The following is a 27108-nucleotide window of genomic DNA, read 5'->3' on the forward strand; positions in this document are numbered from 1 at the left end:
ACAAAACGTGCCACACACGGCACACGGAGAACAGTGTACACTGTCCTCCATGTACACGGACGGCTGCCGGGGCAGTAGCGCTACTGTAAGCTGCTGTTCCCCGGTGGCTGGTCTTGAATGCGGCTTTCATCCATTCTCCACTGCTCTGCCGGCGAGCAGGGGAGAATGAATGAATGAAAAAACCCGACATGAGGTCCCCCTATGTTTTTAAACCAACCCGGCAAAACTCACAGGTGCGGGCTGCTATTCTCAGGCTCGTGAGGGGCCATGGATATGGCCCTCCAGCCTAAAAACAGCAGCTCGCAGCTGCCCAGAAAAGGCGCATCTATTAGATGTGCCAATTCTGGAGCTTTGCCCTGTTCTTCCCACTTGCCCTGTAGCGGTGGCAAGTGGGGTAATGGGGGGTTAATGTCACCTTCCTATTGTAAGATGACATTAAGCCTGGTTTAGTAATGGAGAGGTGTCAATAAGCCGTCCGTCTGGTACTGATGCAACACACGGTTGCCACACGTGTGCCGCACGTAGTACACACATGGACACTGATATTTCCGGTACCTGTTTTTACAGTACCGGAAATATCAGGATGTGTGAAACCTGCCTAAGGCCTCTTTCAATATTATTGAAATCCACCGCACTCCCTGTGTGGAATATCTTAGAAACAAAAGGATTTTTTGAAACTTGCTAATTTATTCAAGTGAAAAACCGAAATCAATCAAATGTGACAGATCAAATAGTAGGCACTTATTGAACAATTGTACAAGCGACTCAATGTGATTGACGTTTCGACCCTCCCGGGTCTTACTATAAAGTCGCACTTAATCCAGGATTTATGAGTGGCTCTTATGGTAAAGAGAGTGTTGTCCCTGTAGTGTCAAGGGGCAGATGCAGTCTCTTTAATACCAAGTATGGCCTAATAGTTGATTTTTCTCTGAGTCCCACAGAACGCAGGAGTGCTATCCCCCATCCACTAAGGGTATTAAGCCTACATGTCCACTAGCAAGATGCAGAATATGCAAATCAAAATACCTGGATGACATACAGTCATGGCCAAAAGTTTTGAGAATGACACCAAAATTATATTTTCACATGATCTGCTGCCCTCTGGTTTTTATTAGTGTTTGTCTGATGTTTATATCACATACAGAAATATAATTGACAGTTAGAATGAGTTAATGCAGCAAGTCAATATTTGCAGTGTTGACCCTTCTTCTTCAAGACCTCTGCAATTCTCCCTGGCATGCTCTCAATCAACTTCTGGACCAAATCCTGACTGATAGCAGTCCATTCTTGCATAATCAATGCTTGCATTTTGCCAGAATTTATTGGTTTTTGTTTGTCCACCCGTCTCTTGATGATTGACCACAAGTTCTCAATGACTGAGGTGCAATCTTTGTAGCTGCGATAATCTTCCCTGTTAGGCCATTTTTGTGCAGTGCAATGATGGCTGCACGTGTTTCTTTAGAGATAACCATGGTTAACTGAAGAGAAACAATGATACCAAGCACCAGCCTCCTTTTAAAGTGTCCAGTGATGTCATTCTTACTTAATCATGACTGATTGATCGCCAGCCCTGTCCTCATCAACACCCACACCTGTGTTAATGGATCAATCACTAAGACAATGTTAGCTGCTCCTTTTAAGGCAGGACTGCAATGATGTTGAAATGTGTTTTGGGGGTTAAAGTTCATTTTCTGGGCAAGTACAGTATTTGCTGTTAAGCTGATCACTCTGACATTCAGGAGTATAAGCAAATTGCCATTAGAAAAAATGAAGCAGTAGACTTTGGAAAAATTAATATTTGTCTCATTCTCAAAATTTTTGTCCATGACTGTACAACCCCGAGTACTGCAGCAATTAAAGAAGCACTCCTCCTGCTCCCATCAAAGTTTTTATTCTCTTAATATACAGTATTGCAAACATCATATATAGTATATGTATATATACAGTGGGGCAAAAAAGTATTTAGTCAGTCAGCAATAGTGCAAGTTCCACCACTTAAAAAGATGAGAGGCGTCTGTAATTTACATCATAGGTAGACCTCAACTATGGGAGACAAACTGAGAAAAAAATATCCAGAAAATCACATTGTCTGTTTTTTTTAACAATTTATTTGCATATTATGGTGGAAAATAAGTATTTGGTCAGAAACAAACAATCAAGATTTCTGGCTCTCACAGACCTGTAACTTCTTCTTTAAGAGTCTCCTCTTTCCTCCACTCATTACCTGTAGTAATGGCACCTGTTTAAACTTGTTATCAGTATAAAAAGACACCTGTGCACACCCTCAAACAGTCTGACTCCAAACTCCACTATGGTGAAGACCAAAGAGCTGTCAAAGGACACCAGAAACAAAATTGTAGCCCTGCACCAGGCTGGGAAGACTGAATCTGCAATAGCCAACCAGCTTGGAGTGAAGAAATCAACAATGGGAGCAATAATTAGAAAATGGAAGACATACAAGACCACTGATAATCTCCCTCGATCTGGGGCTCCACGCAAAATCCCACCCCGTGGGGTCAGAATGATCACAAGAACGGTGAGCAAAAATCCCAGAACCACGCGGGGGGACCTAGTGAATGAACTGCAGAGAGCTGGGACCAATGTAACAAGGCCTACCATAAGTAACACACTACGCCACCATGGACTCAGATCCTGCAGTGCCAGACGTGTCCCACTGCTTAAGCCAGTACATGTCCGGGCCCGTCTGAAGTTTGCTAGAGAGCATTTGGATGATCCAGAGGAGTTTTGGGAGAATGTCCTATGGTCTGATGAAACCAAACTGGAACTGTTTGGTAGAAACACAACTTGTCGTGTTTGGAGGAAAAAGAATACTGAGTTGCATCCATCAAACACCGTACCTACTGTAAAGCATGGTGGTGGAAACATCATGCTTTGGGGCTGTTTCTCTGCAAAGGGGCCAGGACGACTGATCCGGGTACATGAAAGAATGAATGGGGCCATGTATCGTGAGATTTTGAGTGCAAACCTCCTTCCATCAGCAAGGGCATTGAAGATGAAACGTGGCTGGGTCTTTCAACATGACAATGATCCAAAGCACACCGCCAGGGCAACGAAGGAGTGGCTTCGTAAGAAGCATTTCAAGGTCCTGGGGTGGCCTAGCCAGTCTCCAGATCTCAACCCTATAGAAAACCTTTGGAGGGAGTTGAAAGTCCGTGTTGCCAAGCGAAAAGCCAAAAACATCACTGCTCTAGAGGAGATCTGCATGGAGGAATGGGCCAACATACCAACAACAGTGTGTGGCAACCTTGTGAAGACTTACAGAAAACGTTTGCCTCTGTCATTGCCAACAAAGGATATATTACAAAGTATTGAGATGAAATTTTGTTTCTGACCAAATACTTATTTTCCACCATAATATGCAAATAAAATGTTAAAAAAAACAGACAATGTGATTTTCTGGATTTTTTTTCTCAGTTTGTCTCCCATAGTTGAGGTCTACCTATGATGTAAATTACAGATGCCTCTCATCTTTTTAAGTGGTGGAACTTGCACTATTGCTGACTGACTAAATACTTTTTTGCCCCACTGTATGTATAGCACTGTGTACTCACAATTGCTGATTTTGCTATTCGACCCAGCTAATTATTCTGTTTTCCATTAGGTCTATGATTAAAAACTGACTAGCTGAATCCTTCTGAGCTCCATGTAGAAACAGGAGGTCAATTTTCTCTGCATGAGTGATGTGTTACTGTAAAAGTCTATGGGAGGGGGAGGATGAGCAGCTGGGTCAGGAGTTGCAGAGGGGAATGATTCATGCAAGGACAAGAGACTTCACATTCACAGAGAAAGAAATATAGGCTTGGGAATATACTTGACAAACAGTGGTCAAGTTCAGTGCTGAGTTTTGTCTCTTGCAGCACTGCTGCATATGAATGTTTCCATTTGGCTTTAGGGGTGTATGGCTGATTAGGTTCCTTGGCCTTCCCATGCAAGCAGGCTTTATATTAGGCAGCTCCTCCCACCACTCTTGGCCCAAACGTTGGTTCCTAGTCAGTTTGTTCTGCTATGTGTTTTGTTTCTCCCATTGTTTACCCGGTTAATATCCCTGTCCTGTCTGACCTCGGCTACGTATCCTGAACCTGTGCTGTGTGCTCTGATCTCAGACCCTCACCTTGTCCTTGCCATCCTGTACCTTGTACCTGCACCTCTGCCTGTCTAGTCTGCTGCTGCAGTCCTGGGGACTGCCCTGGAGGAGTTGTACCTGGTGTCTTAAAGCAGCCCAGCCTATCCTCTCCACCAGAGGCTCTAGAGAAGACTCAGTAGACATGTAGTCACTCCCCTCCAGGGTAAGCCCAGCCCATGGTGCAGTGAGACCACATCCACCAGCGTTTATGTTCACCCACCAGCGTTACAGCCGCAGAGCAAATGTGGTACTAATATTAAAGGGGACATCATCTGAGCCTGGAATTTATAGGCTGGTAAGTTTAACCTATTCTGTGGGCAGTATCTTTCAGGGTTTCCATCTCCAGGAGATGCTATCCTGGAGTATCTCCATAATGTCTTCATTCTGACCCATATGTTCTCAAATCCTGGTCCTATATGTCTCCATCATACCCCCATATGTTCCCCCATCCTGATCACGTGTCTTCATCCTGCCCCCATATGTGCTCCCATCCTGGCCCCATGTGTCTTATTTGTGCCCCCATATGTTCTCCCACCCTGGCCACGTCTTCATCTTGCCTCATATGTTCTCCCATCCTGGTCCCATATGTCCCTATCCTGTCCCCATATGTTCTCCCATCCGGGCCCTATGTGTCTTCATCTTGCCCCTATATGTTCTCCCATCTTGGCCCCATGTGTTCATTCAGCTCCCATATATTCTCCCATCCTGGGGTTATGTGTCTTCATTCTACCCCCATATGTTCTTCCATCCAGCCTCCATATGATTTCCCATCTGGGCCAAATATGATCTCCCAACCTTCCCTCATATGATCTTCTGTCCTGCTCCCGTGTGCTCTCCCATCCTTGCACCATGTGTCTCCCATCCTGGCTCACATGTCTTCATCTTTCCCCCATATGTTATCCCATCCTGCCTACATATCTTCTCCCATCCTAGCCCCATGTGTCTTCACCCTGCCCCCCCCCTATGTTCTCCTATCCTGGTCCCATATATCTCCATCCTGGCACCACGTCTTCATCCTGCCCCCATAAGTTCTCCTATCCTGCCCCCATAAGTTCTCCCATCCTGGCCCCATATATCTCCATCTTGTCGCTGTATATTCTCCCATCCTGGCCCCATGTGTCTTTATCCTGCCACCATATGTTCTCCCATCCTGGTCTCATGTGTCTCTATCCTGCCCCCATATGATTTCCAACCCTGTCTTCATATGATCTCCTATCCTGCTCCCATATGTTCTCCCATCGTGGCCCCATGTGTCTCCTGTTGTGAATTCTGTGATCAAGCTCCCTCCTGTGGTCACGAGTGGTACTGCGGCTTCTGAGTTTCCTTCCTCAGGTGATGAGGTTAAGTCGTTAGGTGCTGCTCTATTTAACTCCACCTAGTGCTTTGATCCTGGCCTCCAGTCAATGTTCTAGTATTGGTCTTGCTTCCTCCTGGATCGTTCCTGTGGCCTGTCTTCTCAGCATAAGCTAAGTTCTGCTTGTGTTACTTTTTGCTATATTTTCTGTCCAGCTTGCTTTTTTGGTTTTTCTTGCTTGCTGGAAGCTCTGAGACGCAGAGGGAGCACCTCCGTACCGTTAGTCGGTGCGGAGGGTCTTTTTGCCCCTCTGCGTGGTTGTTTGTAGGTTTTTGTGTTGACCGCAAAGCTATCTTTCCTATCCTCGGTCTATTCAGTAAGTCGGGCCTCACTTTGCTAAATCTATTTCATCTCCGTGTTTGTATTTTCCTCTTAACTCAGTCATTATATGTAGGGGGCTGCCTTTTCCTTTGGGGAATTTCTCTGAGGCAAGGTAGGCTTATTTTTCTATCTTCAGGCTAGCTAGTTTCTCAGGCTGTGCCGAGTTGCATAGGGAGCGTTAGGCGCAATCCACGGCTACCTCTAGTGTGGTTTGATAGGTTTAGGGATTGCGGTCAGCAGAGTTCCCACGTCTCAGAGCTCGTCCTATGTTTTGTGGTTTTTGTCAGGTCACTTGTGTGCTCTGAACTTCAAGGTCCGATGTGGTTCTGAATTACCTATTCATAACAGTACATGAGGCCCAAAGTACTATGCTTCTCAATAGAGGGAAAAAAGAAGTTCTGAGACCATTTTTTTTTCTTTGCACTGTGTTTTGCCTTTTTTTTCCCCTAGACATTTGGGTGGTTCAGGACACAGGTGTGGTGATGGACATTAAAGGTCTGTCTTCATGTGTGGATCTTCTCACTGCAAGAGTACAAAATATTCAAGACTTTGTGGCTCAGAATTCTATGTTAGAACCAAGAATTCCTATTCCTGATTTGTTTGCTAGAGATAGAGCTAAATTTCTGAGTTTCAAAAATAATTGCAAATTGTTTCTAGCGTTGAAACCTCGCTCCTCTGGTGACCCAGTTCAATAAGTTAAGATCATTATTTCTTTATTACGTGGCGACCCTCAAGACTGGGCATTTTCCCTTGCGCCAGGAGATCCTGCATTATGTAATATTGATGCGTTTTTTCTGGCGCTCGGATTACTGTACGATGAACCTAATTCAGTGGATCAGGCAGAGAAAAATTTGCTGGCTCTGTGTCAGGGTCAGGATGAGATAGAGATTTATTGTCAGAAGTTTAGAAAGTGGTCTGTGCTCACTCAATGGAATGAATGTGCTTTGGCAGCAATCTTCAGAAAGGGTCTCTCTGAAGCCCTTAAGGATGTCATGGTGGGATTTCCTATGCCTGCTGGTCTGAATGAGTCTATGTCTTTGGCCATTCAGATCGGTCGACGCTTGCGTGAGCGTAAATCTGTGCACCATTTGGCGGTATTATCTGAGCATAAACCTGAGCCTATGCAGTGCGATAGGACTTTGACCAGAGCTGAAAGGCAAGAACACAGACGTCAGAATGGGCTGTGTTTCTACTGTGGTGATTCCACTCATGCCATCTCCGATTGTCCTAAGCGCACCAAGCGGTTCACTAAGTCTGCCACCATTGGTACGGTACAGTCGAAATTTCTTTTGTCCGTTACTTTGATCTGCTCTTTGTCTTCCTATTCTGTCATGGCATTTGTGGATTCAGGCGCTGCCCTGAATTTGATGGACTTGGAGTTTGCTAGGCGCTGTGGGTTTGTCTTGGAGCCCTTGCAGTGTCTTATTCCATTGAGAGGAATTGATGCTACGCCTTTGGCCAAGAATAAGCCTCAGTATTGGACCCAGCTGACCATGTGCATGGCTCCTGCGCACCAGGAGGATATTCGCTTTCTGGTGTTGCAAAATCTGCATGATGTGGTCGTGTTGGGGTTGCCATGGCTACAAGTCCATAACCCAGTATTAGATTGTAAATCAATGTCTGTGTCCAGCTGGGGTTGTCAGGGGGTACATGATGATGTTCCATTTCTGTCTATCTCATCATCCACCCCTTCTGAGGTCCCAGAGTTCTTGTCTGATTACCGGGATGTATTCGATGAGCCCAAGTCCAATGCCCTACCTCCGCATAGGGATTGTGATTGTGCTATCGAGTTGATTCCTGGCAGTAAGTTTCCTAAGGGACGACTGTTTAATTTATCTGTACCTGAGCACGCCGCTATGCGGAGTTACGTAAAAGAATCCTTGGAGAAGGGTCATATTCGGCCGTCGTCATCGCCATTGGGAGCAGGGTTCTTTTTTGTGGCCAAGAAGGATGGTTCGCTGAGACCTTGTATTGATTACCGCCTTCTAAATAAAATCACGGTCAAATTTCAGTACCCCTTGCCGCTGCTATCTGATTTGTTTGCTCGGATTAAGGGGGCTAGTTGGTTCACCAAGATAGATCTTCGTGGTGCATATAATCTTGTGCGTATTAAACAGGGCGATGAATGGAAAACTGCATTTAATACGCCCGAGGGCCATTTTGAGTACCTAGTTATGCCATTCGGACTTGCCAATGCTCCATCAGTATTTCAGTCCTTTATACATGACATCTTCCGAGAGTACCTGGATAAATTCCTGATTGTATACTTGGATGGTATTTTGGTCTTCTCGGATGATTGGGAGTCTCATGTGAAGCAGGTCAGAATGGTGTTCCAGATCCTGTGTGCTAATTCTTTGTTTGTGAAGGGATCAAAGTGTCTCTTTGGTGTTCAGAAGGTTTCATTTTTGGGGTTCATTTTTTCCCCTTCTACTATCGAGATGGACCCTGTTAAGGTCCAGGCCATTTATGATTGGACTCAGCCGACATCTCTGAAGAGTCTGCAAAAGTTCCTTGGCTTTGCTAATTTTTATCGTCGCTTCATCTGTAATTTTTCTAGTATTGCTAAACCATTGACCGATTTGACCAAGAAGGGTGCTGATGTGGTCAATTGGTCTTCTGCTGCTGTGGAAGCTTTTCAAGAGTTAAAGCGTCGTTTTTCTTCTGCCCCTGTGTTGTGTCAACCAGATATTTCGCTTCCGTTCCAGGTTGAGGTTGATGCTTCTGAAATTGGAGCGGGGGCTGTTCTGTCGCAAAGAGGTGCTGATTGCTCGGTGATGAAGCCATGCGCCTTCTTTTCCAGGAAGTTTTCGCCTGCTGAGCGAAATTATGATGTTGGCAATCGAGAGTTGCTGGCCATGAAGTGGGCATTCGAGGAGTGGCGTCATTGGCTTGAAGGAGTTAAGCATCGCGTGGTGGTCTTGACTGATCACAAGAACTTGACTTATCTCTAGTCTGCCAAACGGTTGAATCCTAGACAGGCTCGTTGGTCGCTGTTTTTCTCCCGTTTTGACTTTGTGGTTTCGTACCTTCCCGGCTCTAAAAATGTGAAGGCGGATGTCCTGTCTAGAAGTTTTGTGCCCGACTCTCCGGGTTTGCCTGAGCCGGCGGGTATTCTCAAAGAGGGAGTAATTGTGTCTGCCATCTCCCCTGATTTGCGGCGGGTGCTGCAAAAATTTCAGGCTAATAAACCTGATCGTTGCCCAGCAGAGAAACTGTTTGTCCCTGATAGGTGGACGAATAAAGTTATCTCTGAGGTTCATTGTTCGGTGTTGGCTGGTCATCCTGGAATCTTTGGTACCAGAGATTTGGTGGCTAGATCCTTTTGGTGGCCGTCTCTGTCGCGGGATGTGCGTTCTTTTGTGCAGTCCTGTGGGATTTGTGCTCGGGCTAAGCCCTGCTGTTCTCGTGCCAGTGGGTTGCTTTTGCCCTTGCCGATCCCGAAGAGGCCTTGGACACATATCTCTATGGATTTTATTTCGGATCTCCCCGTCTCTCAAAAAATGTCAGTCATTTGGGTAGTTTGTGATCGCTTCTCTAAGATGATCCATTTGGTACCCTTGTCTAAATTACCTTCCTCCTCTGATTTGGTGCCATTGTTCTTCCAGCATGTGGTTCGTTTACATGGCATTCCAGAGAACATCGTTTCTGACAGAGGTTCCCAGTTTGTTTCAAGGTTTTGGCGAGCCTTCTGTGCTAGGATGGGCATTGATTTGTCTTTTTCCTCGGCTTTCCATCCTCAGACAAATGGCCAGACTGAACGAACCAATCAGACCTTGGAAACATATCTGAGATGTTTTGTTTCTGCTGATCAGGTTGCCGTTGGCTGAGTTCGCTCTTAATATTCGGGCCAGCTCGGCTACCTTGGTTTCACCGTTTTTCTGCAATTCTGGGTTCCATTCTCGTTTCTCTTCAGGACAGGTTGAGTCTTCGGACTGTCCTGGTGTGGATACTGTGGTGGACAGGTTGCAGCGGATTTGGACTCATGTAGTGGACAATTTGACCTTGTCCCAGGAGAAGGCTCAATGTTTCGTTAATCGCAGACGCTGTGTTGGTCCCCGACTTCGTGTTGGGGATTTGGTTTGGTTGTCATCTTGTTATATTCCTATGAAGGTTTCCTCTCCTAAGTTTAAGCCTCATTTCATTGGTCCGTATAGGATTTCTGAGGTTCTTAATCCTGTGTCTTTTCGTTTGACCCTTCCAGATTCTTTTTCCATCCATAACGTATTCCATAGGTCATTGTTGCGGAGATACGTGGCGCCTGTGGTTCTATCTGTTGATCCTCCTGCCCCGGTTTTGGTGGAGGGGGAGTTGGAGTATATAGTGGAGAAGATTTTGGATTCTACTGTTTCGAGACGGAAACTCCAGTATCTGGTTAAGTGGAAGGGTTATGGTCAGGAAGATAATTCCTGGGTCTTTGCCTCTGATGTCCATGCTGCCGATCTTGTTCGTGCCTTTCATATGGCTCATCCTGGTCGGCCTGGGGGCTCTGGTGAGGGTTCGGTGACCCCTCCTCAAGGGGGGGGGGGTACTGTTGTGAATTCTGTGATCAAGCTCCCTCCTGTGGTCACGAGTGGTACTGCGGCTTCTGAGTTTCCTTCCTCAGGTGATGAGGTTAAGTCGTTAGGTGCTGCTCTATTTAACTCCACCTAGTGCTTTGATCCTGGCCTCCAGTCAATGTTCTAGTATTGGTCTTGCTTCCTCCTGGATCGTTCCTGTGGCCTGTCTTCTCAGCATAAGCTAAGTTCTGCTTGTGTTACTTTTTGCTATATTTTCTGTCCAGCTTGCTTTTTTGGTTTTTCTTGCTTGCTGGAAGCTCTGAGACGCAGAGGGAGCACCTCCGTACCGTTAGTCGGTGCGGAGGGTCTTTTTGCCCCTCTGCGTGGTTGTTTGTAGGTTTTTGTGTTGACCGCAAAGCTATCTTTCCTATCCTCGGTCTATTCAGTAAGTCGGTACTCACTTTGCTACATCTATTTCATCTCCGTGTTTGTATTTTCCTCTTAACTCACAGTCATTATATGTAGGGGGCTGCCTTTTCCTTTGGGGAATTTCTCTGAGGCAAGGTAGGCTTATTTTTCTATCTTCAGGCTAGCTAGTTTCTCAGGCTGTGCCGAGTTGCATAGGGAGCGTTAGGCGCAATCCACGGCTACCTCTAGTGTGGTTTGATAGGTTTAGGGATTGCGGTCAGCAGAGTTCCCACGTCTCAGAGCTCGTCCTATGTTTTGTGGTTTTTGTCAGGTCACTTGTGTGCTCTGAACTTCAAGGTCCATTGTGGTTCTGAATTACCTATTCATAACAGTCTCCATCCTGAACCCATATGATCTCCCATCCTGGCCCCATTTGTCTGCTTCCAGTACAAAAAATAAAAAGATTTTACTTATAAGCCTGCAGTCGAGCAGCACCCTCTCCCTCCATGTCATTTGAGGCACAGACATGCCAGTGCATGGCAGTGACATCATATGCTGGAGATGTGTGCATCAACGTCGGCCTCTGATTGCCTGGTGGTTATTAACTACTGCCATGAAGAATGTCATCAACAGTAGATTTCAACTGAATATGCATCCGAGGATGCATGTTCTTTTACTGAACCAGCCATATCCTGCCCCTGGGGCCCGGTGAGTAGAAGGAAAAAGAGGGGGGCCCAGTGCAAGCCCCATACACCAATAAGGGCAGTAATGCCCTGATGGCGACCTTACTGGGAGAGTGAGTGCTGACACCGCTGGAACGACACAAGAGGTGAAATATAGACGTTTTTATTTCAATGGGGCAAAATATGAGGAATGAAAAGGGTTTATCCTAGTAGTGGACAACCCCTTTAATCCGATTATAAAAATGTGCACTCTAATTATGGCATCCATTACCCATTACCTATCTCAGCAATGGCACTATTCATAGGAGATCGTGATTTCTGCTATACATATACACTGCTCAAAAAAATAAAGGGAACACAAATACCACATCCTAGATATCACTGAATGAAATATTTCAGTTGCAAATCTTTATTTATTACATAGTGGAATGTATTGAGAACAATAAAACATAGAAATCATCAAGGTAAATCAAAATTATTATCCCATGGAGGTCTGGATTTGGAATGATACTCAAAATCAAAGTGGAAAATCAAATTACAGGCTGATCCAACTTCAGGGAATGGGGATGGGAACATAAACTATGGGGTAGAGCAGAGAGACCTGGTCACCCTGCATTACCTGTTACTGTTCTCTAAGTTACAGGATGCTTTACCTCTACAGCCTAAAAAGCACTGGAAGCCTACATAGAAAGTCAGCATCCTGGGGCATGTGGCGTGATGACATCATAGCGCTGCTCCACACGTGCTCAGGTGCTGTGCTGTCAAACTCTGGGATAGGTCAGAATTAGTGATGAGCGAGTGTACTCGTTGCTCGTGGTGGTCTCCGAGTATTTGTAAGTGCTCGGAGATTTGTTTTTTGTTACCTCAGCTGCATGATTTACAGCTGATAGACAGCTTGAATACATGTGGGGATTCCCTAGCAGCTGTAGGACCCCATTCTGTGTATTGGGAGATGTGGGGACATTATAATGTATATAGGGTGCTGTGCGGATATTATACTGTATATAGGGTGCTGTGGGGTCAGGGAGTGCTTTGTAAAATAAAGGACTTTTTTCTTTGTTCTTTGCTTTAAACTTGCAGGGTTAGTAATGTGACTGTCTTATAGTCGCGTCTCCATTACTAACCCCTGGGCTTGATGTTAGCTGACATTACAGAGCTGACATTAACCTCAAAACCATTACCCGGCTTGCCAACGCAATAGGTTAAGCGGGAAGAGCCAACGCTAGGCGCCAGAATTGGTGCATCTAATAGATGCTCCATTTCTGCTCTGGCTGTGGGCTGGTGTTATTAGTCTGGGAGGGGGCCTATGTCCATGGGCCTTTCCCAGCGTATTAATATCAGCCCGCAGCTGTCTGTTGAACATTTGCTGTTTCTTAAAAATAGGTTGGACGCCACATCATTTTTTTTGGATTCCCCTTTTTAATAACTAGTAAAGGCTTCACAGACAACTGTGAGCTGGTATTAATAAGCTGGAAAGATCCATTGATAGTGGCCCCTTCCCAGACTATTAAGACCAGCTTTCAGGTGGCGACTTTCCTTCAGCTGGTTAATAAAAATAAGGGGGACCGCACACCCTTTTTTTCTTTTAATTATTAGCTAAATACAGGTGCAGAAAACTCCACACGCAAAGCACTGATTATATATCTCACTGACATAGTTCTTTCTATCATCTACTATATAATTGTCTAAGGGTCACTTCCGTCTGTCCTTCTGTCTGTCTGTCTGTCATGGTTATTCATTCGCTGATTGGTCTCACCAGCTGCATTTCATGGCTGCCGCGAGCAATCAGCGACGGGCACAGTCCGGAAGAAAATGGCCGCTCCTTACTCCCCGAAGTCAGTGCCTGTTGCCCGCATACTCCCCTCCGGTCACCGCTAAAACAGGGTTAATGCCGGCGGTAACGGACCGCGTTATGCCGCGGGTAACGCACTCCGTTACCGCCGCTATTAACCCTGTGTGTCCCCAACTTTTTACTATTGACGCTGCCTATGCGGCATCAATAGTAAAAAATGTAATGTTAAAAATAATAATAAAAAAAAAACCTGCTATATTCACCCTCCGTTGCAGCTCGCGCCGGCCGCCATCTTCCGTTGCAGGTTCCGGTGGCAGAAGGACCTGCCATGACGTCACGGTCATGTGACCGCGACATCATCACAGGCCCTGCGTGACAAGGACCTGCCATGACGTCACGGTCATGTGACCGCGACGTCATCACAGGCCCTGCGCTACAAAGACCTGTCATGACGTTACGGTCATGTGACCGCGACGTCATCACAGGTCCTGCGCTAATATCAACCCTGGGACCGGAACCTGCCGTGGACTACAAGGGCTCCCTCGGAAAGGTGAGTATATGTTTATTTTTTCACCTGTGACAAACCTGGTTGGGCAATATACTACGTAGCTGGGCAATATACTACGTGACTGGCCAATATACTACGTGGCTCTGTGCTGTATACTACTTTGCTGTGCAATATACTACATGGCTGGGCAATATACTACATCACTGGGCAATATACTACGTGGCTCTGTGCTGTATACTACGTCACTGGGCAATATACTACATCACTGGGCAATATACTACGTGGCTGTGCAATGTACTACGTAACTGGGCAATATACTATGTGGCTGGGCAATATACTACGTGGCTGCGCAATATACTATGTCACTAGGCAATATACTATGTAACTGGGCAATATACTACGTGGCTGTGCAATATACTACGTCACTAGGCAATATACTACGTGGTTGCCCAATATATTACGTCACTGGGCAATATACTATGTGGGCTGTGCAATATACTACATAGCTCGGCAATATACTACGTAACTGGGCAATATACTATGTGCCTGGGCAATATACTACGTGGCTGCGCAATATACTACGTAACTGGGCAATATACTACGTCACTGGGCAATATACTAAGTGGCTGGCCAATATATTACGTCACTGGGCAAGATACTACGTCACTGGGCAATATACTACGTCACTGGGCAATATACTACGTGGCTGGGCAATATACTACGTGGCTGGGCAATATACTACGTGGGCTGTGCAATATACTACGTGGACATGCATATTCTAGAATACCCGATGCGTTAGAATCGGGCCACCATCTAGTCTATATATATATTTGTATGTGAGATTGTTTTATTAGTTAGGAAACCAGGATTAGACCTACTGGTAATATTGTTTCCAGGAGTCCCTCCTGACAGCACTGGTAATTCCCTCCCTAAGATTTGTATTTGTAAAATATCCTTGCACAGAATCTCAATAAATAAGATTGCATTCATCCTGGTGTGGTACTTGAAAAATCACTGGAGTATGGGGTCATTTTAACCTCTCGTGTTTCCTGTCCCTATAATGATGGAAGGGCAACCTCCATGGTGCTGTCAGGAGGGACGTCCTGGAAAACTAGCTTTAAATGACAGAGAAATACGGTAAAAGCTGATGTTAAAAACCCATTGTATACAGATTGCATACACGTCATACGGATGGTAGGTGAGAATTTGCATTGTACTCGCCTGACATTGGTCCTACTTTTCAGGAACAACATCGGAGCCATTTTATTTATGCTGAGTACGAGCCCTAAAACCAGCCCAAGCAACTGGCAATAGTATGTGATTTCAGCTGAGCTGTTTGTCTGAAATTCAGCTCAGACTGACTCTCACTCAATCAATCAATCCTTTATGCTTTACACTGCAGCTGTTTCTATGTAGGCTGATGTGTACATTTTGCATTTACTCAACATATGAGGAACTAAGTAAGTGTAGTTCTGATTTCCATTACAGCAAAAATAAATTTCTCTATGATTAGTTTTGATAACTACGGTATTTTATTATAGTAACTTCCAAGTTATCCCCCAAGTACCTTCACTTGTCTTCCCTTCTTTTGAGGTCCATGTTGTCAGACTCTATATCCCCTTCTCCATGCGAGTGGCGGTGGTGTATCGTCCTCCCGACCACTCTCATCAGTTCCTGGATCACTTTGCCACCTGTCTTCCACACTTTCTCTCCTGTGACATCTCCACCCTCATCAAGGGTGATTTCAACATCCCCATTGCTTTTCCCCTCTCTCCTTTTATCTCTAACCTCCTCTTTTAGCCTCTCGCAGCATACTAACTCTCCAACGCATGAAGACGGAAACTCCCTCGACTTGGTCTTCTCCCGGATTTGCTCAGTGGACGATTTCGCAAACTCCCCTCTCGCGCTCTGTGACCACAACCTTCTTTCATTCTCTATCAAGAACTGCCATCCCGCTCAGTTCACCCCCACTTTCCACACTTATAGAAACATACAGGCCATTGACACCCAGGAACTTATGAAGCACTCTGGGCCCCTATCTCCTCCATCTCATGTCCTTATTCTGCACTGAAGCGTTACAATGAAACCCTCCAAAGTGCCGTGGACGAAATTTCACCTTCTATACATAGAACAACTGGGCACAGACGGCGACAACCGTGGCACATGCTGCAAACACGTTTCTTGCAGCGGTGCTCCAGGTGTGCCAAACGTCTGTGGAGAAAATCTAATCTACCCGAAGATTTCATTCATTATAAGTTTATTTTTAAAATATACAACTCTGCCCTTCACCTCTCCAAACAAACCTATTTCAACACCCTCATCACCTCACTATCCAATAATTCTAAACATCTCTTTGACACTCTTAATTACCTACTCAACCTAAGAGTGCACTCCCCAACCATGGATCTCCACGGTGACGATCTGGCCAATTACTTTAAAGAAAAAAATTCAACACATCCGACAGGAAATTATCTCCCAATCCCATCATACCATGCACTGTCCTCCCTCCTCCACTGCATCTAGCTCACTCTCTGATTTTGAACCAGTCACAGAAGAAGTAATCAGGCTCCTTGCATCTTCTCACCCGACCACTTGCACCAGTGACCCCATTCCATCACATCTCTTCCAGTCCCTTTTCCCTGCTGTCACCTCTCACCTAACAAAAATATTCAACCTCTCTCTCTCTTCCGGTATCTTTCCCTCCTCATTTAAGCATGCCATCATACATCCATTACTTAAAAACCATTCCTCAACCAAAACTGTGCCGCTAACTATAGACTTGTCTCTAATCTCCCCTTCATCTCCAAACTCCTCTAACGCCTGGTCCACTCCTGTCTTATCCGATATCTCTCAGATAACTCTCTTCTCGACCCTCTTCAATCTGGTTTCCGCTCTTTACACTCTACTGAAACTGCCCTCACTAAAGTCTCTAATGATCTACTAACAGCTAAATCTAATGGTCACTACTTCATGCTAATTATCTTGGATCTCTCTGCAGCATTCGACACTGTGGATCATCAGCTCCTCCTATGTTACACTCCATCGGCCTCAAGGACACCGTTCTCTCTTGTTCTCCTCCTATCTCTCTGACCGCTCCTTCACAGTATCTTTTGCTGGTTCCTCCTCCTTTCACCTTCCCCTTACTGTTGGGGTTCCTCAAGGATCAGTCCTAGGCCCCCTCCTCTGCTCTTTGTATACTGCTCCTATTGGACAATCAGTAGATTTGGTTTCCAGTACCATCTCTATGCTGATGACACCCAATTATGCACTTCTCCTGATATCATGCCTGCCTTTCTACAAAACACCAGTAATTGTCTTACCGCTGTCCCCAACATCATGTCCTCCCTCTATATGAAACTGAACCTGTCAAAAACTGAACTCCTCGTGTTTTCTCCCTCTACTAACCTATCATTGCCATCTCAGCGTGCGGTTCCACCATTACTCCCCAGCAATATGCCCACTGCCTTTGGGTCATACTTGATTCCGAGCTTTCATTCACCCCCACATCCGTTCACTGACTCGCTCTTCTTATCTGCACCTCAAAAACATTTCTAGAATTTGCCCTTTTCTTACTTTCGACTATGCAAAAACTTACTATTTCACTTATTCATTCTCGTCTGGACTATTGTAACTCTCTACTAATCGGCCTCCCTCTCACCAAACTCTCCCTGCTCCAATCTGTCCTGACTGCTCCAGCCAGGATCATATTCCTCACCAACTATTATACTGATGCCTCTACCTTGTGCCAGTCATTACCCTGGTTACCCATCCACTCCAGAATCCAGTACAAAACTATTACCCTCATCCACAAAACTTTCCATGACTCAGCACCACCGTACATCTCCTCCCTGGTCTCTGTCTACCACCCTACCCATGCTAATGACCTCAGGTTAGCATCCTCAATAATCAGAACCTCCCACTCCCGTCTCCAAGACTTTACACGTGCTGCGCCGAATCTTTGGAATGCACTACCTAAGTTAATACGATTAATCCCCACAGCTTTAAGCGTGCCCTTAAAACGCATTTGATAAGACTGACTTACCGCCTCAATGCATTAACCTAACTATCCCTGTGTGGCCCAATCAAAAAACTTCAACCATAATCAGGTTCCTCGCATTATGTTCTCATACACTTTATGCAGTTAATAGCCCTCTGTGTCTGTACTGCTACATATTCTGGCTGATAACTGGTTCATGCAGCTTTACATGAACACCCGATCCCTACACTATGGCTGGTCCGAACAACGAAAGCAATTGTTATCATCCACCTCTCGTGCCTCCCCTTTTCCTCATAGTTTGTAAGCTTGCGAGCAGGGCCCTCACTCCTCTTGGTATCTGTTTTGATCTGTTTATTGTTATGCTGTAATGTCTATTGTTCTGTTCAAGTCCCCTCTATAATGTAAAGCGCTGCGGAATATGCTGCCGCTATATAAATAAAATTATTATTAGTAATTCTTACAAAAAAATATCAATTAATAAAATCACTGGAAACAGAATTAGTTGAAAAGTGGAAAATGATCTGTCTCCATACAGCACTACACGGTCATCCATACTGTGCAAACAGAAAATGACTACTGGACAGATAACATGTAAACTCCTGTAGTGTTTCCAATGCAGTTTTCGCACCGTAAGGATAAGATTTGTGTCTGGCTAATGTATACTTAAAAGGCATTTATAGCTAAACAGTCACTAAGACAATTACCTAGATGTATCATACACTCACTCTTTTACCAATGACAACACTTACACTTGTCTCATTATTGAGCATAATTACACCATTCCCACTGATTACCTTGTATATTACAATACTGATAGGTACATCAAGTGCCGAACAAGATGAGTGAATACCGAGAAGAGAAAAGTTGAAAGTCGAGCGGGCACCACTTATATGATAAGAAATATCTGCCAGGAGCTACCACTGCGCTAGTAATGACATGCAAACAAGAAGGAAAGAAAAGAAACGCAGTAAAGGTGCACACGTAGCCATAATACCAATATAGCAAAGCTTTATTGAGACCAAGTAAAAGTGCTAGTGAACATAAAAACATTTAAAAAACATAAAATACATACATACACCTATTCAATATCCATTAAATATCCGGATATGAATAAAACACGGGCTACTTAAGGTACAATCACCCTTAAAAGTCATCCAGTGAGTTATATATAATATAACGTAGGCCAAGTTAAAGCTCAGAACATGCAATGCTTATACAACATGAGTCACTATTAAAGCTAGTCAGCCCACTGTGCAGTATATATTGTGTATAATAACAGTAGTGAGCAAGAGTAGAAATAGTGTCACATAGAGCACAATGAGTAAATTGATGTATAGACAAGAGTGTCATCACCTGTGCTGCATTGCCCAAAAGTCTAATGCCATAATCTTGTTATACTCACTGGAGAGGATGTAGCCCGCTAGCTCCCGACGTGTATCGCTACTCCTGTAGCTTCGTCAGGGGAAGTGTAAACTGATGGTCACGTCTGCTATATATAGTATACAAGTGCACTTGTATTACCAACCAATGATAACCGGCACCTGTGTCCGGCTGCCATTGGCCTATGGAACTGTCAGTCAGGGTCAGGTATGCCAAGTTAGTTACAATCACGATCCTGTCACAGCTGGGCTCAGGTGGTTCCCTACCTATTACAGGCATCTTACGGTCCTGTGCTTGTCCGACATACACCATTGCTATAAGTTATGGTGCCCGCCCTTCAGCCAGGAACCTCACTGCCGGATGTAGATGATCGAATGCGCCTGCGCAGTAGGTTTGCCTCTGATTCTGTGAGAGAGGCGCCCGCCCCTTAGTGACTGCGCATGCTCTATTCTGCATACGATGGCGTCCTAGATACCTAGCCTTTCCAGCACGCATAGACACTCCACGCCTGCGTTGTAAGATCGTGCTGCTTGGTAACCGCGCTTGCACTGTGCTACACTGGCCCAGCGTCATAGATACCATCGAAAGCGGCCAGTTAAACAAGAAGACGCCTGCTCTAATAAAAAACACCACAAATACATGCGCCATGCCAATCCGCCTATCCCCACTGTACAGGCGGGGCTACCACTTAATCCACACTATGATTTTGCAACCTGATCTAATCTATGTGAATCTCTATAACAAAAAAAATCGCACACCTTCTACCCCATGTGAACTAGTACTACATTGATTTGCCCAATGGCACATCCACCATACCAGAACTGCCGGCGCCCCATAGTTAGAAGATTTGACCGATCCCTCCAGGGCCTACCATAATGCCCACCGAGCCAGATTTCTCCAAGTTGGAAAAATAGCAACCAATGCTGGTGTAGCTGTATAGCCCAGGAAAAATCCCAGACACGGACTACCAAGAAGAGTCAATGCTGCACTCAGTAAAATAAGTAATAGCCTCTCCTATCGCCGAGCATAATTTACCATAATGTGCCGCATATGATTGTAATGATGGGATAGTCATGAGGTCCTAGACCCATATTAGGGCCTCGCAATCTTAGACTTCCTGGTCTGTTCAATAGACCTAACAATGTTCCACCATGCTCTCTCAATTATATTACAGTTAACCCCCATAAACTTGAATACTATTTTTAATCTGATTTTGAATTTTAGGCTCTACGGCAATAGGAAACCTGTATATAGGAGGTCCTCATTGAGGCCTCCTGGTGATACTGACCCCAGCTGGTATATCCAGCGTGCCTCTAATCTGAGAAGTTCTCCCTGTCGATCTGATTTGCGAAGATTATTTGGAATTTTTTGCAGACCCGACACCCGTAAGTCACGAACATTGCTGGAGTGAACCTGTAATAGTGTAATGCACTCCCCATAGGCCGACTCTATAGAATAAGGCAGCCCCCATAGTCAGACCCTGTAACAAGGCAGCACCCCCATAGTCAGACCCTGTAATGAGGCAGCACCCCTATAGTCAGACCCTGTAATGAGGCAGCACCCCTAGTCAGACCATGAAATGAGGCAGCTCCCCTATAGTCAGACCCTGTAATAAGGCAGCCCCCACAGTCAGACCCTGTAATAAGGCAGCCCCCACAGTGAGACCCTGTAATAAGGCAGCCCCCACAGTCAGACCCTGTAATAAGGCAGCCCCCATAGTCAGACCCTGTAATAAGGCAGCCCCCCCCATAGAAAGACCCTGTAATAAGGCAGCCCCCATAGACAGGCCCTGTAATAAGGCAGCACCCCTATAGGCAGACCGTGTAATGAGGCAGCACCCCTATAGTCAGACCCTGTAATAAGGCAGCCCCCATAGTCAGCCCCTGTAATAAGGCAGCACCCCTATAGGTAGACCGTGTAATGAGGCAGCACCCCTATAGTCAGACCCTGTAGTAAGGCAGACCCCACAGTCAGACCCTGTAATAAGGCAGCACCCCCATAGTCAGACCCTGTAATGAGGCAGCCCCCAAAGTCAGACCCAGTAATAAGGCAGCACCCCCATAGGCAGACCCTGTAAAAAGATGGCAGATCCCCATAGTCAGACCCTGTAATAAGGCAGCCCCCACAGTCAGACCCTGTAATAAGGCAGCCCCCACAGTCAGACCCTGTAATAAGGCAGCCCCCACAGTGAGACCCTGTAATAAGGCAGCACCCCTATAGGTAGACCGTGTAATGAGGCAGCACCCCTATAGTCAGACCCTGTAGTAAGGCAGCCCCCACAGTCAGACCCTGTAATAAGGCAGCACCCCCATAGTCAGACCCTGTAATGAGGCAGCCCCCCCATAGTCAGACCCTGTAATGAGGCAGCCCCCAAAGTCAGACCCAGTAATAAGGCAGCACCCCCATAGGCAGACCCTGTAATAAGGCAGCAGATCCCTATAGGCAGACCCTGTAAAAAGGTGGCAGATCCCCATAGTCAGACCCTGTAATAAGGCAGCCCCCCCCCATAGTCAGACCCTGTAATAAGGCAGTACCCCCATAGTCAGACCCTGTAATAAGGCAGCCCCCCCCAGTCAGACCCTGTAATAAGGCAGCCCCCCCCATAGTCAGACCCTGTAATAAGGCAGCCCCCCCCATAGTCAGACCCTGTAATAAGGCAGTACCCCCATAGTCAGACCCTGTAATAAGGCAGCCCCCCCCAGTCAGACCCTGTAATAAGGCAGCCCCCCCCATAGTCAGACCCTGTAATAAGGCAGTACCCCCATAGTCAGACCCTGTAATAAGGCAGCCCCCCCCATAGTCAGACCCTGTAATAAGGCAGCCCCCCCCCATAGTCAGACCCTGTAATAAGGCAGTACCCCCATAGTCAGACCCTGTAATAAGGCAGCCCCCCCCAGTCAGACCCTGTAATAAGGCAGCCACCCTATAGTCAGACCCTGTAATAAGGCAGCACCCCCATAGTCAGACCCTGTAATAAGGCAGCACCCCCATAGTCAGACCCTGTAATAAGGCAGCCACCCCATAGGCAGACCCTGTAATATGGCAGCAGCACCCATAAAAAAATAAAAACTCACCTCTCTTCTTCCTGCACTGCACCCGCTGATCTCCTGACAACGGGTGCCGGGCAGTGATGTCATTGCGCCCGCTGTCAGTGTTGGTGACGTCAGACGCCGACATGGGGATGATGGGATAAGGAGCGAAACGCTCCTTCTCCTATCAATGCGATCAGCTGTATTGGCTAAATGCCGGTACAGCTGATCTTCCGGTGACGGCGGGAGCCCACTGCTGGCACCGGGCCCCCCCCCCCCCTGCTCAGGGGTCCAATAGCGGCTGGGCGCCAGAGCAGGGAGATCGATTCTCCCTGCTCTGCCGCAGAATGTAACTGTATCGGCGCGCTGCGTACCCGATCGTTACGGTAGCGTAGCTTCGGGTGGGCCCCCTCACAGCACCGGGTCCGGGGCACCCACACCCTCTGCCCCCCCTGGTAGCTACACGACTGCCCTATACTATAAGTCTTTATACTATTCTATATCTCTATACATTATGTTCCTATACTATTTTCTATATCTCTATATTATTCTATATCCCTTTACTATAAGTCTTTATACTATTCTACATTATGGTCCTATGCTATTCTATATCCCTATCTATATATATAATTGTCTAAGGGTTTTTCCGTCTGTCTGTCTGTCTTTCTGTCTGTCTGTCTGTCCTGGAAATCCCGGCTCTCTGATTGGTCGAGGCCGCCAGGCCTCGACCAATCAGAGAGCGGCACAGCATCGACGTAGAAATCCCGCGTCTCTGATTGGTCGAGGCCGCCAGGCCTCGACCAATCAGCAACGGGCACAGCGACGATGATGTCATAAAGGATGTAGACATCCCGCGTCTCTGATTGGTCGAGGCCGCTAGGCCTCGACCAATCAGCAATGGGCACAGCGACGATGATGTCATAAAGGACGTAGACATCTCACGTTTCTGATTCAGCGACGGGCACAGTATCGACGTAGATGTCATAATGGTTGCCATGGTGACGATGATGTCATAAAGGTTGCCTCGACCAATCAGCGACGGGCACAGTGTGCCGCGAATTCTGGAATCATCATTGTCCATATACTACGGGGACATGCATATTCTAGAATACCCGATGTGTTAGAATCGGGCCACAATCTAGTACTACATATTCCTATACTAGATGCCCCCATATTATTCTATATCCCTATACAATGTTTCTACCGTATAGTACATGCCCCTTGTCTACATGCCCCCGCACAGTGGCGTAACCTGAAACTCATAGGCCCCCACGTGAAAGCTCCAACAGGGCCCCCAAATATTTTAAATCTTTAATAGCAATAGTCCTTTTCTATGGGGCAGTTTTCGGCCCCCTAGGCTCCAGGGCCCGCTGCGGTTGTAGTTACCCCTGTCCCTGCAGTATTCTGCTGTATTCTAACTTGTGTGATCACTGCGGTTCCGTTGCCTATAGCAACCAGCCAGCTCTTTGCTCGGATTGTCAGCTCTGTGTCCACGTCACGCCTGCATTACTGCTCACGAGTGGCCATGAAAGTTTCAGCCGTGTACCGGCCACCTGGAAACCCATCTGCCCAAGAATAAGATGGCGGCGGAGCTCCCTTCTTACCCACCTGAGGACACGTAAAGTGGCAGACAAGTGACGTTTACATAGCAACGGTTGCTAAGCAGCGACAAGAGTCCGCCAAGGTGAGACGTGGGCGGCGCCGCCAGTCACAGCCCTCCATGTACAGCGCCGGCCGTGTGCCGCCCCCGGTGCCTCCATTGTGGCCCCGCTCCGGTCCTCCGCTGTCTCCGCCTCTTCCTCCCTCCACGTTCTCTCATTCATCGCTCTGCCCCCGCCCCTGCCGCCTGCGCTCGGTGCTGTGCGCCCTCCGGCTCGTCTGTGCGACCCTCCGGCTCCGTGACCAGGCTGCCAGGTAGGCGCTGTGCTCGTGCTGCCGCCCCCTCCTCCCCTCAGCAGGGTCCGTCACCTCCAGGTCGCTGGCTCCTGCCCCCAGGAGGGCTCGGGGACCCCCGGGGTGGTCTGATGTGACCCTCCTGTGGTGGAGGCCGCCCTATTCCGGGGTCCTGACTCCCCCATCTGCAGGACATGGGGGCCGGACACCGGGGTAACAGCTATTGGGACGGGAGTGTTTCCTGCCAAAGACACCGACAAAAACCTTTAGAAAGGTTTGCTGGTTTTTGCAGTTTTTGTGCGTGGACTTTTTTTGATTTCTGCTCCAGTTGATTCTGAAGCTAAATTTGGAGCGTTTTGTTTTTTCTTTTTCGCAGACCCCCCTTATGAAATGACGTGAGAATGTCCGCACTTTTTTCACACATGGATTTTTGTAGCTTAAAGGGAATCTGTCAGCAGGTTTTTGCTCCCTCATCTGCAAGGAAAGGGACCCTGATTCCAGCGATGTGTCACTTACATTACTGGGTGCCGCCGTTCTGACACAATCAGAGCTTATAGATGTAGCATGCAGCAGAGCTGAGGAAGCTAGCCCTGCCCACACCACAGCGAGCCCCGCCCACTCCAGGCTCTCTAGGTACATAGTCTATTGCCAGTGAGCTGCTGATCACAGCAGGGGCGGAGTCTGACAATGATAATGTCCTGTTGATGAAACCTTCTTTGTAATTAAACAGCAGCACATAGCCTGATAAGTGACACATTGCTGAAATCTGTGTTTTACCCCCTACCTCATGCTGTCCCCAGATTACATTGCAAAAACCTGCTGAAAGATTCCCTTTAAGAATCAACACTAGAAAAAAAAAATCCAAAACCCATTTTCCGTGCTGTGAAAGATTCTGCTCCACGATCCGCATTAGAAAACTTTTCAAATTCTCTTTGATAAAATTCTATTCCTTAAAGTGGGGAAAACCTGCGCACGGCGTGTGGAAATGACATGTAATGTGAGAGTTGGGGGGCGAGTTACTATGACGACTGTACAAACTGTTTACTCCAGAATTCTGTCCAGAAAGCTTCAGTGCATCCGGCCTGGAGTTTTTTGGGATGGAAACGAGCAGAAACTCCAATTTATTATGACTTTTTTTTTTTTATATAATTTGAAGACTTTCTGCTCCTAAAACTCTCTTAAAAAAACTCACCGTGAGCGCACACTGAGGCCGGTTTCACACGTCAGTGGCTCCGGTACGTCAGGTGACAGTTTCCTCACGTACCGGAGACACTGACTTACGTAGACACATTGAAAGCAATGTGACTCTGCACATGTCAGCGTGTTTTCACGGACCGTGTGTCCGTGTGCAAAACACGGAGACATGTCAGTGTTCATGGGAGCGCACGGATTACCCGGACCCATTAAAGTCAATGGGTCCGTGTAGAACACGGACGCTGTCCGTGTGCAGTCCGTGTGTCATGCAGGAGACAGGATATGAAAAATCCTTTTTTTTTTGTCCTCGTGTTTAAAATAAAGATCCCTGTCCCCACCCCCTCCCGCTGTTACTAAAATACTCACCCGGCTCCCTCGCAGCGTCCTCTCCTGGCCGCACCTTCTCCTGTATGAGCGGTCACGTGGGGCCGCCGATTACAGTCATGAATATGCGGCTCCACCTCCCATAGGGGTGGAGCCGCATATTTATTACTGTAGTAAGCGGCACCACGTGACCGCTCATACAGGAGAAGGTGCGGCCAGGAGAGGACGCTGCGAGGGAGCCGGGTGAGTATTTTAGTAACAGCGGGGGGTGCACAGGGGGCGGGAGGGGGGTGGGGACAGGGATCTTTATTTTAAACACGAGGACAAAAAAAAAAGGATTTTTCATATCTTCTTTCCAGCGAACGCTGCTGGAGAGAAGATATCAATGGCGGCTTCAGCACCATGTGGGGGGACAGCGCTTATCTCTATCGCTGTCTCCTGCACGCTCCGTGTGGTACCCAGTCGGCACACGGAATTATCTGGACGTGTGAGACTGGCCTGAGGCTGATTCTGCCCACAGAAAACCTCTCCAAAGTGGACTGTTTGATCGATTGAAGGAGGATAAAAACGCCCAATTCACTTTGTTTACTTGGAATTGTCATTTTGCGAAATCCACCTTTAAAAACGACTTTTTCCACCTGAGAAAAAAATAGCAAAATAGCACCGCATTCAGGATTGTAATATTTTCCTATTGAAAGCGAGGATCTTCTCTCAGTGCTCAGTTTCTTTCATGTGGATTTGGAGCAGAAGCCTCGCAGTAATCCTCACCAGAAAGCTCCGGGCATCAGGTGACGTGGCTGTTTGTGATATTTACATTACGAAATCAAATAGTTAATCTTGTGTGACCTTTTCCTGTGATATAGGGAAAAAGCGACTTCTGCATTTTTGACCACTCCCCCCATCAGATCCTGGCATGCAGAGCAGTGCTGCGGGGGTCTTAAAGGGACACTGTCACCTGAATTTGGAGGGAACAATCTTCAGCCATGGAGGCGGGGTTTTGGGGTTTTTGATTCACCCTTTCCTTACCCGCTGGCTGCATGCTGGCTGCAATATTGGATTGAAGTTCATTCTCTGTCCTCCATAGTACACGCCTGTGCAAAGCAAGATTGCCTTGTGCAGGCGTGTACCACGGAGGACAGAGAATGAACTTCAATCCAATATTGCAGCCAGCGGGTAAGGAAAGGGTGAATCAAAAACCCCAAAACCCCGCCTCTATGGCTGAAGATTGTTCCCTCCAAATTCAGGTGACAGTGTCCCTTTAATACTCACAGATGAGCTCTTCTTGTAAATCGGTGCACCCATCTATTAGGATTCGGGCTGCGACCTTCCCTCCGGAGGAAATAACAGGTGCATTCATTCTCTCCTGGTAACAGTAGTTTCTTTGCTATTGTGGACCCATTTCTTAAAGGGGGTGAATGTTATTGCCTTTAAGGCTATGTGTGCACGTTGCAGAATGGGGTGCAGAATTTTCTGCACAAAATCCGCATCTCCTGGCAGAATCCGCAGGTGCAGATTTGCCGCGGTTTTTATGCTGAATTGATGCGGATTTACTGTGGTTTTCTCCACTGCGGATTTCTATAATGGA

At 46.7% G+C, this 27108-nt stretch overlaps 2 protein-coding genes across 2 annotated transcripts in view; one reads left to right on the top strand and one right to left on the bottom strand.

Annotated features, from left to right (window-relative positions):
• LOC138638394 (uncharacterized) overlaps nt 1-23822 on the bottom strand; it is a 69349-nt gene extending 45527 nt beyond the window's left edge. The window contains exon 1 of the mRNA XM_069727638.1: nt 23721-23822. The gene's annotated coding sequence lies outside the window, so the exon portion shown is untranslated. The remainder of the gene's footprint in view (nt 1-23720) is intronic.
• PXYLP1 (2-phosphoxylose phosphatase 1) overlaps nt 23816-27108 on the top strand; it is a 113263-nt gene continuing 109970 nt past the window's right edge. Inside the window, exon 1 of the mRNA XM_069727635.1 lies at nt 23816-24026. The gene's annotated coding sequence lies outside the window, so the exon portion shown is untranslated. The remainder of the gene's footprint in view (nt 24027-27108) is intronic.

Source organism: Ranitomeya imitator, chromosome 5 (assembly GCF_032444005.1).
Source record: "Ranitomeya imitator isolate aRanImi1 chromosome 5, aRanImi1.pri, whole genome shotgun sequence".
In the NCBI taxonomy this organism is placed as follows: Eukaryota; Metazoa; Chordata; class Amphibia; order Anura; family Dendrobatidae; genus Ranitomeya; species Ranitomeya imitator.